This window comes from Eptesicus fuscus, chromosome 9, assembly GCF_027574615.1.
Source record: "Eptesicus fuscus isolate TK198812 chromosome 9, DD_ASM_mEF_20220401, whole genome shotgun sequence".
NCBI classification, from domain to species: domain Eukaryota; kingdom Metazoa; phylum Chordata; class Mammalia; order Chiroptera; family Vespertilionidae; genus Eptesicus; species Eptesicus fuscus.
This window is the reverse complement of record NC_072481.1, coordinates 65,991,635-66,005,755: the sequence shown is the minus strand read 5'-3', so window position 1 is coordinate 66,005,755 and position 14,121 is coordinate 65,991,635.

Genomic DNA, 14,121 nt, shown 5'->3' with positions numbered 1-14,121 from the left:
TGCTATTTATAGTAGGCTTGGAAATGCCTAGGTGAGGCCAAGCTGTGAAACAAGGCAGGCTGGTGCTAGTGCCAGGTCTTGGGCCTCTTATTGATAGGTATGGTATGGGGCATGCTGAATCCAACTGTTGCTTGTTTAAGAGATTTTAGGAAAGCCTGAAGCCTGAGCCAGGACAGGCCATTCATATGGAAAAGGCACTGCAAATAGCTTGGGTGGGGCTGCAAATTGGATGGGATGGGATCTCAGGGAGTCATCAGGGAGGAGAGAGCTGTGTGAGCCATGCTGATGGAAACTCAGATATGGCTGCCAAGTCAGCTCTGTGATCAGGGAGGTCCCAGCATAGGAACAATGACCCCTGCATGCACCTCCATCTGGGAGAAAACTGCCCTGAGTTCCTGCTCTGACACCAGACAATCTAGTTCCTCCCCTTACATTCCTGGGTCCCCCAAAGCCACAGCCCAGCGCTGGAGCTCAGAGGGAGTGGGACTGTGTAAGTTTGTGTGCCAGCCCTTTAAGAGGGACTGTGTGGGTCTCCAGCAGCCTCTGTGTCACTCAGCCACAATCCCAGCTGGTTTTTATAGCCTGGAGTTATAGAGACTTCTCTTTCTTGCTCTGGAACCCTGGGCTGGGCGTTTGGTATAGGGCTGGGACCCCTTGCTTCTCAGGGGAGGCCTCTGCAGCAGAGATATCCCTCCTGATTAAAAATATGCCACACGTTGGTGTTGGATCAGCCTGTTCTGCACCTCCACCTCTCCTACCAGTCTCAATGTACTTTCTTCTTTAGTTGTAGGACTTCCATTCAGTCAGCTTTCAGGTGGTTGTGATTTTAGTATTTTAGTGGTAATTTTGATGTGGTTGTGGGAGGTGGCAAGTACTGACATTTACCTATGCCACCATCTGGTTCTCTTGGTAGTCTATTATTAATCCTTCAAGATCTATTTGATTTTGTAGGGACCAGACTGGCAAATTAAATGGAAATATGGTAGGTACCACCACTCCTAAGTCATTTAAGTCTTTTAAGGGTGACACCAACCTCTGCCAGTCCTCTCAGGATATAATGTTGTTTTTTTATTTACTACCTTGCTTGGCCAAGAAACCAATGTTGGGGTTGTATCAAGTGCCAAAAAAGTTCCCATTAGAGGACTTACAGATGGGTCTGTGGACCCAGTGGACCTTCTGTGAACTGGACATTTTTGCTTCATTTCTATACACTCCCACTCTAACAGGCAGTTGTCATTGATGCTTCAGGTCCTTAGGCATAAATGTCAACATGTTCCCTGGATCCAGCAATCTTCAAAATATGTGGTATTACCCTGTTCCCAGTATAAGGTTACTAAATAAATGGCTGTAGATTCCTTTTGGGAAATCATTACCATGTGTACTTGCCATGGTGTTGCAGAAACCTTCCTTCTGGGGACACAGTATCTCTTCCACTCAATTAGTTCTGGGTCTGAAAACTAGCTCAGCTCCAGAAATTGGGCAAAAGATTGCAACTCTTTACATGCCTTCAGACCCCTGATCATCCATCTCTGATTTTTTTTTTTTATTGTACAGTAAGCAGCACCTTTCTTGGTTGCTCCTAGGGATACTATGTTCTGTTAATCATCTCCATAGCTCTTTGTTGGTCAGACCCTCCAGGCTGCCACTGCAATCTTGCTGCTCTGCCCACCATTAATTTTGATGGTTATCTTCTACCTTTTGGCCTCTATTATTTTGGGATCTTATCATTCCATTTGCTGTCAAGGGGTCTGGTTTTACAGCTCTGACCAGCAAAGGGCAGCCCCTACTGAGATTCTCAGTGATGCTGGTGTCCCTCCAGCCAGTGCATTTCTTATTGCTTTGGTAAACATGTCCTCTGCCATAATCAGCTGGTGGTTTTTCTCGTCTTACTAAGCATTTGTGTTCTAGTATATTCATTTTTCTAAGCCTTTGCTCCCTTTTTTACTGTCTGCCAAGGCAATTGTGGCCTTTCTATTAGATTAGCATGTGCCATTGTTCTCTCCAAATTTCAAAGGGTCATTCTGGTAGAGTGTTAACATGACTTTTCAGGATCCTTGCCTGGTGTGCAATCCTGAGAGAGGGCTGCCAAATCAGCCATTGCTCCTTTATCCAATTTTATGTTTTGCCTTTCTTGGGTCCACTCAGAATCCATCTCTCAAGCACGTTCTTGCCTCTTGCTGGTACCTGCTGGCTAGATCCTGCAGCTCCTTACCACTTAGCAGCCTGAACACGATTTCAACTAGGTTTTGTTATGACTTACTACTAGATTACGGTTGTGTCAATAGGGAGAGAAGTAGGGAAGTATTCTGAAAGGATACACGTGGTCTTGGAAAGCAGAGGCCTCTGCAGCATCTTTGAGCACAGGGCAGGAGGAGTGCTAGGTTCTAACAGTGAAGGGGGTTACTCCCTCAAGTTGAGAGAGTTCAGGCAAACCTGGAAATTCATGATTTTTGAAGATTTGCCATTCCTTATATCAGGGTCCCATTTCTTCCCAATCAGAGTCCTGCCTTGACAAAGCAGACCTGCTGCAGCTGAGAACGCAACCTTTTCTGTATCTCTGCTACTTACACAATAAAGTCCTGGTCTTGGCCCTCTGTCTTTTGTGTTTTTGGCTTCAGGAGATGAGTATCTTTTAAATGCTGCAAAGAGATGCTCTGACTTTTATAATTGGCCTTTAATTGCTGATTAATCACCCTCAGCCGTTCATTGTCTTTTTCCAAAAGCATTGATTGCCTCCAGAAGGAACCTCGGATTCTATTACCTTTATACTAAGCATTTCTCTCATGTTTCTTCAGTGCATGAGATATTACACCCACCATGCATTCTTAATTATTGTTTCAGTTCCACAGTGGTGGAGGTTTTAGCAATTCCATACTAGCACATGTCAGGGGCTATCCACACTTTATCAACAACCAGTGAGTCGCCCAATGGATGATTCAACTCCACAATCCTATTTAGAAGTCTTCTTTCTTATATCACAAGATTAACATATATGACAGAGAAGCAGGGTTGGCTAGCCAGCCTGTGGTGGGGAGCTGAGATAGTTGAGCACAGTTGGCCCCAGGTAAGGCTGGGCCTTTAAATGGGAACATAGACCGGTTATTGGATGTAGGCTACCCCTGGGGAGGGAACATGGCTTTGGGTGAGGTGACTCTCCTGGTGAGGGCAATATCTGGGGAAGCACTCAGCTTCAAGCTGCCTGTTGCCAATATTTTTAGCACTTGGGCAATGAGTGCTTCAGTATTAAGGGAGGATATAACATCTGGGTGGTGCACCACAATGTTCACTACAACACCTTTTATTTTCATGTGGTCCCCTTCCCCCCTCTCTACCTTTTTCAATCAGAGCAGGTACAGGAATGAAGCAGATATCCAAAAAGTTTTCCTGCTGATTCCCTTCTGAAAATTATCCTTTTAAGGTAAATGCCCAAAGGGCTTAAGGGTTTGCCAATTGGACCTGCCAATTGATTTTATATGCTTTGCAAATATGAGGCACTAAAGAATTATTTGTTGTACAAATAAGTGATTATTAAGTGCCTACTGCATACCTGTGGTCAATCATGCCTTAACCACAATGATTGGTGAAGAGTTGAAATTGATTTAGAAATCATTCAAGTGGAATTATTTGATTATCTTCCCTACCCTGGATAGAATGTAAACATGAAGAGAACTGAATTTGGACAAAATAGGCCTTGTCACTTTGACTGTATTATTCATAAGCTGTGGGTACTGGGGCAAAGTACTTAACCTCCATGAGCTTTGTTCCTTCTATCTATTCGATGTAATACCTGTCCTGTTTTTTCCATGGTGTTCTTATGAGAGTTAAGCTAAAATTTTAGTAGCTAAAACATTGATAGCTATAAACCATTATGCAGACATGTGGGTATGTGTTATTATTATTACTAGAAGCCCAGTGCACGACAATCGTGCACTTGGCAGGGGGGGTGTCCCTTAGCCCGGCCTGTGCCCTCTGAGCCGGCAGGCAGACATCCCCTGAGGGGTCCTTAGCGTTGCTGCAGAGGCAGGAGAGGCTCCCGCCACCGCCGCTGCACTTGCCAGCTATGAGCCTGGCTTCAGGCTGAGTGGCACTCCCCCTGTGGAAGCGCACTGACCACCAGAGGGCAGCTCCCGCGTTGAGCATCTGCCCCCCTGGTGGTCAGTGTGCGTCATAGTGATCAATCTTTCCACCTTTAGGTCTATTTGCATATTAGCCTTTTATTATATAGGATTATTACTACTACCAATATTAGTTGTACCTTTGCTAGTCATCATAAGAAGCAGGAGTGCATCAGGGAACATTAAAATGGCTAAAAGTGGAAGAAGAAAAGCACAGATCTTACACAAGTAACTATGAACTATGAATTATAATAACATCAGCATGCAGATGTATACTCCTGGCATATAGTTTTGGGGTCATTTATTATGTCTTAGGCTGTGTATTAGGACTATAATAAAAGAATGGCTAAAATCTTGATTAGTTGGTTAAACATATTTTTGTAATATTTATCTCTGTATTAAATTGAAACCTTTGCAGCATTTTATTTTTTTATCATTCACAACTTCTGTTTCTTTTAAGCATTGTATATTAAGGCCTATTGTCTAAAGGGTGTTTTTCTGATGTCCATTTTTATCAATCTCAGTTAATTGTTTAGAGGTGAGTGTCCCATGCCTGTGTTATGGTACATTATTTCTTTAAGCCACACTGTTAAGGTTATAGATTTGGTATCACTGAACATAAAATACCTTCTGGGATGAACTGCTTTATATCCTCACGCAAAGACCTTATGCCATGCAATAGCAAGTAACAATAAAAATCATTGTTCCAAAAATACATTTTTGACCCTGAAGCATAGATGGTTGTTGCATGGTCAGTATTCCAAATGTTTCCTTGTTATCTTGTGAGTTAAAAATCAAACTCATTTGAACTGTATTCTGTGTGATGGAGCCATAATCATCACGATATATATATAACTTATTGCTATGTGTCTGGAGTACTAAAGGAAAATTTCTCGTTAACTTTTCTGTCCTTGTCCATATTTCCCCCTCTTGTTCTGAGTCAGGTAGAGCTGATCTGTTTAAGTTACAAGTTGGCAAGGTTACTTCAGCCACAGAAATACATCAGCAACATATCTATTTTCTCAATTTGAATTCCTTCAACCTAAAAATTCCCTGAAAAAGGAATGTGTTCAGCGCAACTCAAGTTCATCACCTACCATGAACATAAGCAACACAAGAGATTAAAAAATGGGAAATAAATGTTCCTATCCTCAGGACCTCAAAACCTACTAAACAAATAATAAATAACTACAAAGAATGGCAGGGTGATGAGTGCTTCAGAGGGAGTTTCAATTAGTTGATGGGTTCAAGGTGGAGGGAGATATTAATTTAAACTATGCGCTGTGAGGGTAGGGTGATCTGGGAAAATTTCTTAGAGGAAATAAAGTTTGGGATAAACCCAGGGAGGCATCCTTAACCATTTTGGTGTTTATGACTTGTTCCAGAATAATGTTTTGAAATGTGTAAAATAAAACACAAAATATTATAATGAAAGCCAATTTTATTGAAATAAAGTTGTGAAATATCCAAAAATTGTAAAATCATAAGTATAGCTTTTTTATGAAGGCATTAAACAAAATATTCTCATTGGAGGTGTAATAACTATTCTACTTTTGAAGTAGTGATAAGCATAAGTGATAATTCAAGATATTTGCAGCAACTTTAATGTTTTATATAAATATATATATATATATGATTTTTATTTGTTACCAATTCACATGTACTTCTAATAAATCTATAGTGTATGGCCCGTATTTCTAATAAAAGGAAATGTTACATTTCAGTTATAAATTAGTGAAAATAAATATGTAATTTTTTTTTAAGCCAAGTTCAGACATCCCCTTAATTTTACATCTGGGACCTTTGGGGATCTGTGTAGTACAGATTAAGAAGTGCTGGCCTAGGAGGATGAATAAAACATTAACAGGGGTATTGGGAAAGAAAAGGAAAATGAGAGAGGGGAGGACCTTCCAGATAGAACAACCTGAGCAAAGACCTCAGGGACAGGGCAGTAGAGTGGAGTAGATAGGTATGGCTAGTGTGTGTAGTGGGTGGAGTGGTGGTGGTCTGTGCACTATGTGGGGTAGGATGAGAAAATGATGTATAAATAGGAAAAGGAGATTGTGAAGCATGCCAGAGGAGGAACTGGGTCAGTAGGAAGCCATCAGTGATGTCTTTAAGCAGACAATGAACATACATATATTTGTTTTAAGAAAGTAATTTGCAGCATAATGGGAGTTGGGTGAAAAAGGCTGAAAGCAGGAAGCCTTTTAGTAGTTTATTGCATTGGTCAGGAGAAATATATTGAGAGCTTGAAGTAATTCAGTAGAAATGGAAAAGAGAAGACCTAAGCAAGAGACAATAGACAAGCAGAATGAAAGGACTTGGCAAATGAATGAACTGGATAGATAATGGAGGGGTGAGGAGAGAAATGCTGATTTCAAGGATTTAACTTGTCTAGAGAAGGTGTCCTACAGGGAAAATGAACTAAAACAGAGAACACAGCAAGATGGTAAATCTGGGACAAAGGAATTATAAATTTTGTTTGGGAATATTGAAATTTTGAGGTATTTGTAGGTCATTCTTGTGGAAATGTTCAGTAGGGAGTGGGAGATGTGAGTCTATAACTTGGAGAAAAGTTCAAGGTTAGAGATAAAGATTTGGTAATCATACAAAAACAAAAACAATAAAACAAGGGAGGGAAAGAAATTGCCAAAGAAGAGCAAGGTGATGAAGATGAAATGTGCGACTTCTCAGACTGTGCGAAATATGTTCCAACAAGAACTGTTTAGTAATTTTGCACATTTAGTTTTTGTGTCTTCAAGTTTCACAAAGATAAAAATGTGGTTGTTCTGTTTCAGATATTTTACTTCCTTAAAGATCAATAAGACATTGGCCTTCTTTCAACAAAATAATATTTCTACTAGGGAAGCTAACATATGGACAAATACTAATTAGCATCATAAGTGCAATAACAGAAGTATGTACACAGAAGAGGGTTGACACAGAGAAGTTGATACCGCATCTAGATTGAGGGATAGGAAGGCCTCTTAGAGAAAGTGACATCTGATCTGTGTGACAAAAACATTTTAAGTAGTGAGAATGGAATGTACAGAAGCCTGGTGTGTTCAAGGAACTGTTTTCCTTTTGTTGTTTCTTATGACCAGTCCTCTACTCACGTCATACAATAAGATTTGAATATTTACAAGACTTGAAGTCCGATCTCTCTGTGACTAGCCCTTCTCTTCATCTTAATCTTTAAAGAAGGACCCTTAAATTTAGCCATGAAACTCTGTGTTATGCTTGTGGACTCTGAAAAGAAAGATTCATTTGATGTCAACCCTGAGAAGGAATTTATCTGCTGGGATGGATTCCCCACGGTTGACTGAGGGTCCACATTTTTATAAACAGTAAGAGCTTAGCGGCCATTTGCTGGCAGGGGCTTCTCAAGCACTCTGCTCACCAGGAAGAACCTCATACTGACTGTCTGCTTCCTGCACTGTGCCCAGCTTGTTTACAGCCTCTGAGGGAACAACTGCAAGAAAAACCTGTTTCCTACCAAAGGCCTGAGGCCCGCCCCATCCAATCAGAACTGCACAATTTGCATAAACAGACATAATTGAGAACCTGGGTGGGAACTTTAGCTATAAAATGTGGCCTCCCTTTTGGCTCGGTGGAACACAATTTAGTTTGCTACCTGAATCTGTGTCTCCCAGGCTGCAGCTCCTTTTTGCTTAAATTAAATTAATTTTGGTTTACATGCTTAGTCCAAATCTTTTCAGTTGAAATTTAGCTCCACTTTCTCTGGTTTTGTTCTTTTAAATAAGGAGATGATTCAGCAATCATCCTTTGTCCAAAAAAATTTTATTAAAAAATATTTAGTAACTATAAAATTAAAAGCAATGCATGTTTTATGACACATAATTTATCCAAAGTCCTCTGTGCTCCAGCCCCCCCCCCCCCATTTTTTTTGGTCTCCAGATTATGTTCATAATAATTTGTATCCTTTCATGAAAATTAAGTCCTCATTAGAGCCCATGTTTTCAAATGAAGCATGCCAGGACTGTTCATGATATGTCCCAGCTGGTTAAGTTTAGTTTCATAGCTGAGCCATTGAGCAGTATTTGTTAGATAGATGAGTAATTTTTAAATATGAAAAATGTCATCATGAAATGATGAAAATTATTTTACGTTTGCTACTTTATATCTTTATACTATTGTATCAAGACAGCATTTTTTTTTTTTCTCTACCTCTTTTTGGGCTGGGGCACAAAATCATACTTTCTGGAGTCCTCGAGCATACCTGCAAAGGATGACAAAAGATATTCTAAAAACAAACAAACAAAAAACAAATCAGAAAGACTCTAAGCATATCAACAGAGTCCTGCTTTTATTTGCAAGCAAACAAAAGAGAGATTAATCTTTTTCATTTTTAATTCTGAGCTTTAACTAGGAATGATTTCTTTTCCTTCATCTTCTTAGTCACCCTAGAACTGCAAGAGCCATATACAGCTCCAGTGGGGAGGAAACTGGATAGGATCATTTGACTGAAAGCTCATGTTCAGGGTCAAGAGGAAAGATCTGGACACTGTGCAGGGGGGTCAGGAATAAGTGAAAGGTGAAGACAGAGAGGGATCAGAGAAGAGGGACTCAATTATAGACCGATGAGGAGTCTTAAGGAGGAAAATGAGTTTTGCAACAACTTTTAGACCTCATGCATAGGCCTATCTATCTAAAAAGATATATATGTTAGGCATTTACCTGTTTAAGGAAAACCAATTCACACAAATGCCAATACGCTATGCTTAAAAGATACACGGAAGTGGAATAAATATCTATTTTGGAACAAAGATTCTGTTGTACTTTGTACTCTCTTGTGTATATTATAAGATTTGAGAGGAAGAAACAACCTTCTCCAAGGAATGCAGGGACTACCTAGAAATGGACCTCAGCTCCTCACTGAGCCCCCTTTGCCTAAAATGCTAAAGAAGTGGTTCCCACAGAAATAGAACCAGCAGAAGTCTGGTTTAACTTATTATTGTCTACTGCCTTAAATTGATTAAATAACTAACCATTTGTTGAATTATGCAGCATCCTGTATGTCCCATGTTCTGTGTAGGAATGGGGGATCAAGATGAGGATAAACAGAAGCTTTTCTTGAGGAGCTGAGGGCATTTAATATGTACACAATACCCACCATCCCTGTGCCCACTGCAAAAACAAACAAACAAACAAACCACCAACAAACAAAAAAACAGCTATAAAGTCTTTAGGAGATGATTGGCTTTTTACTAGTGGGATGTATAGCTAAAAAGGCTCAGATAAGTAAAAATATTGGTGCAAGTCCTCCTGAGGCTGAGATGAGGCTCATATCTACTCTTTGGGTCTTAAATTTTATTGAACGCCGTTTCTTTGCCTATTGGATTTTATACCAGAGGCCCCTTTAAATCCAGAATTTAGGAGTCTGACCCTTTTGGAAGACAATAACAGCCATAGACTTAGTTGAAATCATTTATTTTCCTCTCCACACACCAATATGACCGGAAGGAACCATATTTCCCCCCACTTGTGGGAGGGGTAGCAGTGAACATACACAGTTTTGACTGTCACTTCCAGGTTCAGAATGAGGCTCCCATATCTAGTTAGCCCTTTCCCCAATGTGCCCTATCTTCTGCCATGGTCTTCTTAAAAGTTAGATAAGCAATTCACAGGTTCTCCAGTGGAGAATGATATGGAGTCCTTAGCATGGCCTCTGTGGTCTCTAGAGTCTATCTCTGCTGCTTCAGCTCCTTAGCCAGTGGCCACTCTGGGTTTTCTGAACACAATGAGCTTCTCCTCTCAAGCTGTTAAACACATCAGGCTATTCAAGTCCTACTCATCTTTCAAGACCTGATTTACATATTGCAAATATTTTCAAAGAGCCTTCATGATTTTCTTTCTTGATATTAATAACTTCTTTCTCTAGGCTTTCATAACACTTTACTTATACCTCCCATAACATTGAAGTTATAGACATTGCACTAAATATTATAAAACACAGTGTTTAGCACAATGAAAGTGCTCAGTAAATATTAGCTATTAGTTTTCTTTATCACCTAATGTCTAAAGAAACATTTCTATATATGGGTAATATATAAATACTCCTCTACTAGTCTATAAGTTCTTTAATAATAAGGAGAGACGATAATTACTAATTTTAGTGTTTAGAGTCTTAGATTTGTGCCTTGTTACCTAGGAGAAGTGTAAAAAGCATTTGTTGAAACACTGAAGGACTCTGTTGCTAGAATCGAAAAGAGAAAATATTGAGTGAAACAGGTTTTGACCCTGCTATGTGCCAAGGCATTCTTTTGGGCTTTATTTATTTTACCTTATTCAATCCTGAAAACCACCCTGTGCAACATATATTGATCTCACTTTACACAGGAGGAAATTGTGACTCAGGGGATTTAAATAATGTACTTTAAGTCAGAGCTAGAATTGGAAGCTGTTTTATTTCTGTGTCCAGCTCCCAGTTTCTTGCTCCTATGCTACCCTGATGCTCAGAGACAGCACATTGTTCCCAAGGACACTAAAATGTGGATACCAAATGGCTCTTAACAAAGATTCCTAATACAGTTCTCAGAAAGATTACAGGCAATTAAAAAAGAAATACATCATTTCAACACAGTTAAGTTTCTAGATTTCCCCCCTCCCAAAGATGTCTCCACCCCCTTTGAAACTTACCTTTCAAATGGACCATAAAATAGCATTTCCTTATAAATTCCCATGGGAACACATCAAACTTTGAGATAGTAACATGAATGAACGTGTGTTGTCAGAGGACCCTAGATGTTTATAAATCCTTTAATTACCATTTCCAATGCTAATGTATATACTTTAATTAGAGGTATGTAGTAGGCTTCTCTGTTAAAAAAACCACAACAACACAAAACTGAAACCATATGGATGTTGCCTCATTTTCATCTGAGACCTTCCAGGGACTGTAAACCTTAAAGTGATGTTGGAACCCAGCGCTTTTCCATCTGCCAAGAAAGGTGAGAACAATAAGTCTTTGTGCAAAGGCTGAATATACATGAGAAGTGTAGCCCTAAACTACTCTTTGTTTTCACATGCCTTTGCCCACTTTGCTTTGACTAATTATATAATCTGCAAAGTAAGAAAGCCAAGTGATTTTTACCTATCTTGCTGATTATATGGTTTAGAGTAGAGATGCTTTTGGTATGAGGCAACTTTTAACTTGCCTTACATTTGAAACTATAAGCCATAAGCGTTTCCTGGGAGAAAAACCTATTGAGAAGACCAGAAAAAGAGAGAGGAAAGGATTCAATTAATTGTGGTAAGGTGGAAACAGTTCAGCCTCTGGGTTTGATTTTTCATTTGCCACTTAACAGCTTTGTGGTTGACCTTCAGCAAGGTTTTAGCCTCTCTGAAGCTCAGTTCCCTCATCTTTATGGGGGATAATAACTCCTTCTGCCAGGTGACCATGAATGAGATTTAGAGATAATGGGTGGCACGTGAGAAATATTTGATAAAGTTGTGATAGCTTTTACTTTTTTAAAATTTAAATATATTTTTATTGATTTCAGAGAGGAAGGGAGAGGCAGATAGAAACATCAATGATGAGAGAAAATCATTGATTGGCTACCTCCTGCATGCCCCCCACTAGGGATTGAGCCCACAACCGGGGCATGTGCCCTGGACCGGAATTGAACCTGGGACCCTTGAATCCATAGGCCGATGCTCTATCCACTGAGCCAAACAAGCTAGGGCAGCTTTTACTTTTTATTGAAAGAACTTGTCCTTCAGCAATGAGAGGTTCTGAAAAGAATCAGGATTCAGGACAAATAGGATTCACGTTGATGATAACTCTCTTGGTATACATTTCTTATTTCTTTGCCCTTCTCATGTCCCTGACTTTCCTCAGGTTAAATTAATGTTCCCAACTCACCCTTATCAGGCCCTCTCTTTTGTTTTTTCCTTTTCATCCTTTTAGACAATTCAAAATAAAGTGGCAGAGCTAGTCAGATCAAGTAGTTACAGGCAGGCTTTGTTTGGAAAGCAAAAATGATCTTTTTCCTTTGCCCTGCCCAACTTTTCTCCTCTGGTCTTTTCACTCTACATGTCAGCAATAAAACATATTGTGGGACAGATCAACAAATGCATCACCTTGACACTTTGGTGAGTGAAGACATAGATTTGAATAATAGACTTAGGTGAACTGTCTTCCTGGGGGTGTACAGCTCCGCTATTTACAAACCAACTGGTAGATACCTCCCCCAAATTGAGTATAATTCTTATAGATGTGAACTAAGGAAGCTACTTTCTTAAGGGATTCATTAGATTTTGATTAGCCTCTAATACATTTTTTCTGAACTACATGGAGGATTTCCCCCAGGCCAGACTGGAATTGCCAGCTGTGACAGAGATGGACATTTAATTTTTTTGTGATTGGGTTGTCAGGGCTGGACATTTGTCATTTGAGATTTCCTTTTTACTCTTTTCACCCAAATCTGCTCCAAACAAGGGAAATCTTAAAAATAAGGTAGATTAAAAATTGATGATGTGGAGTATGTACTGGGTTGTTTTCTAGTTCATTTTATTTAGTGGAAATCATAATTTTGGAGCCAGCAATTAAAATTCCTGACTATGCTACAGGCAAATCTCATATTGCTCACAAAACACCCCAGCAATCTCATCCCATTTTTTTAAAGGGAGGATTTAATAGCAGGCCTGTTCAGTGAGGCACATACAAGTTCATTACCTTTATAAAACACTCTACAGGAATTTTACTAGTGTCCAAGGCAGTCCTGCTAGTAGTTTCCAGCTACACATTTCTACAAAAGAACAAAAGACAACCTGTCCTGTGTTAGATTGTTTTTTAGTTTTTTCTGTTTCCTGGTTAATTTTCTAAATTTAGTCTTTTACACTGAATCTTGTAATTAGTTAGCAACCTGCTCCTAATGTGTGTGGTATTTCACTGTCCTTGTGGTCAGAGTTGTAAGAATGTATTGTCTAAGCCGGTGTCTGCTCCCTTGTGCTCAGTTTGTGCAACATTTCAGCTGAGGTATAGGTTCTGACTTTTGTGGTGTTGTACAGAAGAAGGTCAACTGAGGTCTGTGTCACTCAAACTTAATTTCTCAAAGGTAAATTGGGAAGGGGCATTTCTGGATGTTTTGTTTTAATGTTCTTTCTGGCCTTCAGCTTGAGTCTTTGGTAATCTCATGTCAGCTATTTGGTGAACATTTCAGTTTTGATTCATATATTTTTTCAGATTAGACTTTGCCTCAAAGAACTTTTAAATCTGTGATTCAGTTTGGAAATCTTTGTGTAGACGTGACTTGACAGGGAGCACCCAATGTGCTCTGGGACTGGGAACCTGAAATGATCACCTCCTCACACTCCCCACTGCCCTGGCATTTGTCCGCCTTGCTTCTGAGCTCTGTGTGGAGACATTTTCAGTCTTACTATTTCTCCTCAATTTCAGTGCTCAGATTAGGCTTGTGTAGCTAGAACAAAGGTACTTACTAAATCAATATAATTTTGATCTTGCTTGTTTGGAGAAGTGGGCTCTGTGAGAATATCCATGTAGAATATGAATACACAATAGTTGCATACCAGTCAACAACTATATCAATGATCACAGGGTCTATGGATCTGTATTATGTGCTTTAGAGTCTCAAGGATCCAGTTTGGTTCCAGACTCAGTCTTCAAGAGGAAAAGCGACTGACTAAGTTAGCAAAAGTGTGATATGTTGTAAGCACACAACACAGAGAACATCCATGAATACACCGAAATGAACACATGAGGATGTTATGGTGAGCCCTTGCATATTTTTGCTTCAAAAGCAGTTCTTGCTAATGATGAAGTGGAAATAGCACTGTGCCTAGAGAAGGAAGGTTCTAGTTATGGCTTTTCCACTAACTAGTTGTGACCTTCTATACATCATTTAATCTTTCTTAAGCTCAGACTAGATGTCTGTCAATGAGCAAGTTTTACTGGATGATTTCAAAGGCTCCTTCTAGCCCTAAAAATCCTATGATTCTCATAAAGGGATGTGTTATTTGA